The sequence below is a fragment of the Camellia sinensis genome, chromosome 15 (genome assembly GCF_055761805.1).
Source record: "Camellia sinensis isolate YWXY chromosome 15, ASM5576180v1, whole genome shotgun sequence".
NCBI lineage: Eukaryota > Viridiplantae > Streptophyta > Magnoliopsida > Ericales > Theaceae > Camellia > Camellia sinensis.
Genome location: NC_138975.1, coordinates 39,797,156 through 39,800,891, shown reverse-complemented (window position 1 = coordinate 39,800,891; position 3,736 = coordinate 39,797,156). Strand labels below are relative to the sequence as shown.

The 3,736-nt window shown below is 36.5% G+C and overlaps 1 pseudogene; it reads left to right on the top strand.

Moving 5' to 3' along the window:
- The first annotated feature begins 1,575 nt into the window (after positions 1-1,575).
- LOC145813445 (uncharacterized) lies at positions 1,576-2,517 on the top strand (annotated as a pseudogene).
- Positions 2,518-3,736: the final 1,219 nt, after the last annotated feature.

The following is a 3,736-nucleotide window of genomic DNA, read 5'->3' as shown; positions in this document are numbered from 1 at the left end:
TTGGGTAACAGAAAGTTATAATTATGAATTGTTTTTTTTTTTTTTTTTTGTTTTTGTTTTTGTTTTTGTAATGGTCGTGTGACTTGAAGACAGATTATGGATGGTGAATTGTTTCGTTTTGTAATGATGAAAGTTGTATATTGGTTTGGAGCAATATATGGATGGTTATTATACATGCTTATTATACATGGTTGACATCAATGATGTACCCAATTGGATGAGTATTATATATGCTTGGAATGTGCTGTATATTTGTTTGGAGCAGGTTGGACAATGCTTACTAATCTGTTCTTGATATGCTTGGTTTTTTACATGCTTGGAACAATGTTGTCTATTGGTTTGAAACAGGTTCAACAATGGCTTTTAATATGTTTTTACAAGGTTGTAATATGTTTTCCCTTCACTTGGACACTTTGTCAAACACATTCAGAGTTATTAACCAAACAAACAAAATATATACAACCAAACAAACATTACCACAATCAAACAAACATTACCACAAAATATATACAACCAAACAAGCATCGTTTCATTCAAAATTATACATTAAGTTCACATTGGCAAGTGCATAGTTGCATTACATTTCCTAAACCAGAAATGCTAACTACCTAGCTAACTAACTAACTAACTAACCTACATTCCCTAACTACTCACTGTTAACATTCCAACTACAATCACTGCAACAATCAATCCACCTACAATCCATTTTTGTCTACGGCGATAAGTTTGAACATCCTCCTTTAATCTTGCAATCTCAGTTACCATTTCCTCTAATAAGCTTGCAACCTTGTCTACCAACTTCGGCAACACTTGTCTACCATGAGGACAAGTGGGTGGATCATACCAATAGAAGAAGCCATAAGCCCCGTTTTTCTGGAGAAAAAAATAAAAAAAAATTAAATTAAATAAATAAAGTACATAAATTACAAATTTTATATTATTCACAGGACTAGGAAAACTTACTCCATAATTTGGACAACCAAGAAACCTCTTAGATAGGTTCGCATGGGTCCATGAAGTTTGGATTCTAGCTCTCATTCCACAGCTGCAACGAGTCGATTCACCCCAATTGTTTCCACCCCAGCTGTTTCCTTCACTCATATTTCGTAATGGCTGAAATGGAGATTCGTTCAGCAACGGATTCATCGTTCGTATTGCCCTAAATCAATGAGATCAAAGAAAGTGAGGGAAATTGGGGCAAATTGTAGCCCTAATTGGTGAAATTCAGGATTTGGAGACTTTTATATGGGTCCAACAAGGAACGACGTCGTTTTGGGTTGGTTTAAGCGCCAAAAATGGCTTTCTCCGTTACTTTAGGAAACGGAGATGGACGGGGGGCTTACATTGTGACACGGAATGAATTACGGGGTTCACATTGTCAAAATTAAAAACCTGGGGTTTAATTTGAAAAACACACTAAACCTTGGGATTTTATTTGTAATTTGCCCCCTTTTTTTTATTAATTTTAAATTTAATAAAAGAAGAGATAAGGATGGGAGATGATCTAACCTCGACCCGTCTTCTTTGTGATAAAGCCCAAACTAGATACAGCCGGCATCCTTAGTTATTGCTTTTATTACTTTAATGGTTGTTGTGATTTGGTGATGGTGGAACAAGGGTTTTTAGTGAAAGGCTTCTCTCTCTTGCCGAATCATACACAAACAAATAATTGAAGATAATCTGTTTGGGTTTCTTTTGTTTCTTCAAAGCGAAATCATGGAAGCTGAGTTATTCGAAGACTGCTGGGAATTGATTCTGAATCGATTAGCAGCCGATGACATCAACTTCTTGCAATCTCCTTGTTTGGTCTCCATACAATTCCTCTCCATCACCAATTGACTTCGACATAAATTGGTGGCCTCCAATAGATTGTTCTACAGCAATAACTGTGAGGCTTTATTTAGAGCCCTTCAACGATTCACAAACCTCCACGAGATTAAGCTTCATGATCCAGTCTTTGGTGACAATGCCGACGTTAATTACCCCATTCGAAGAATCACTTCTTCCGGGTTGGATCTTCATTCCCTCTCTCTTGAATATTTACAAAAACCCCCATTATCGAAAACTTTTATGAAATTAGGTTTGACCATGAAGAACTTGAAGATTTTAAGATGTCCTCGGGCCAAGTGTTTTCAAAATCACCACCTTGTTGCCATAGCTGATGCTTTACCATGGCTTGAAGAGCTCGATATCTACTTTTCCGACCACAATTTTGATTCTAAAAGCGCAAAGTACACAGTGACTGATGTTGGAATTGAGGTTATGTCACGTAAGCTCCGACGGTTGCGTAAAATTGATATAACCGGGCAGGTTGGTTGTTCTGATCGATCTCTCATTGCTTTGTCATCAAATTGTGACCTTTTGCTTGAAATTTAATGTGCATTGTGCAAAGTAACTGAACATGGCGTTTGTTATGTACTACGCCATAGTCGAAACTTGATTTCTCTAGATGCTGGACCCTATTCCAGTTAACAAAATGATTCCTTCACTTTTGAGAATTCCATGACTTATAAAACATCTTTTGGTGATCTTGTGTTACAACCAGATGGAGATCATGACCGAGTTCTTTCTTCCATTTCAACAACAGGCATTCCATTAGAGAAGATTTTAATATACGAAGATTCTGGTTTGAGCTCATATGGACTCTCGACTTTCTTGTGTGCATGTCCATCTTTGACACACTTGACACTTCATGACATAGATTTTCTCAATGACGATTCCATGAGGGATTTCTGCCAATATCTTTCTAGTTTTGTGTACATAAAGCTTTCGTGTTCAACCTTAACCGGCATAACCTTCTTCCTTCTTACAAAAGAATGTCCTGTGCTTTCAGAAATTGATCTGGGCTTTCTAAAGCTACAGGTTGAAGATGATTTAGACATGGTCTTGGAGAGGAATTATCGAATAAGATCTTGGAATTTGGGTTGTTGTGAGTCAAATGATGAATTCCTAAAAAAAATAGGGGTCATTTGCCCCAACTTACAGACTCTCGGTCTTACAGAACTTTACAGATTGACAACAGAGAGCATTGGGGAAATTTTGAGGTGTTACTCTCAGATTAAGCATTTGACAATTGACAGAACCAGAGAAATGGTGACCTTTTTCGGAACAATTCCAAACTCACCACATTAAAATTGAACATTATCGGATCCTAGAGGAGGGCAATGACTGATATGAGGCATCTCTAGCAAAGGTATTCTGTATGTGAAGAAAGAAAGGGGCTGCGAGGACTTCTTGTGACTGGAGGATGAAGAAGAATAGTAAGTGGTATTTGTTAGAGAGAAAAAAAAAAAACCCTCCAAATCCATATTCTCTCTGCATTTTGCTCTGATTTTTGCATTGGAATTTGACAAGAAGACTTGTTTTTTGAAGTCGTCAAGTTTTTAACTTTCAACTGTCCAATATGTGATGCTATGTTCTAGAGATGTCAACTTGAAGGCAAAACTGTTGAATTAATTGAAACTTCTCAAAGAATTCAACGTTTAGGCAGATGTGTTAATTTAATTGGAACTTTTAGTAATGGATAGAGCTTGTGGTTACCAGCTGTAAGTTGGTTTCTTTCTTGAGCTTCACATGTTATGTTGTTTGCATCTATTTGAGTTTTGATCAATATCTAAGTTGGTGCAATTGTTTTTTGATGTCATTTAATTGAAAAGCATTTTGCTCCATTACTTCCATTTGAAACCTTATTCATCATGATTAATCTCAAATCCTAATTACTTGTATTGCATCTTTT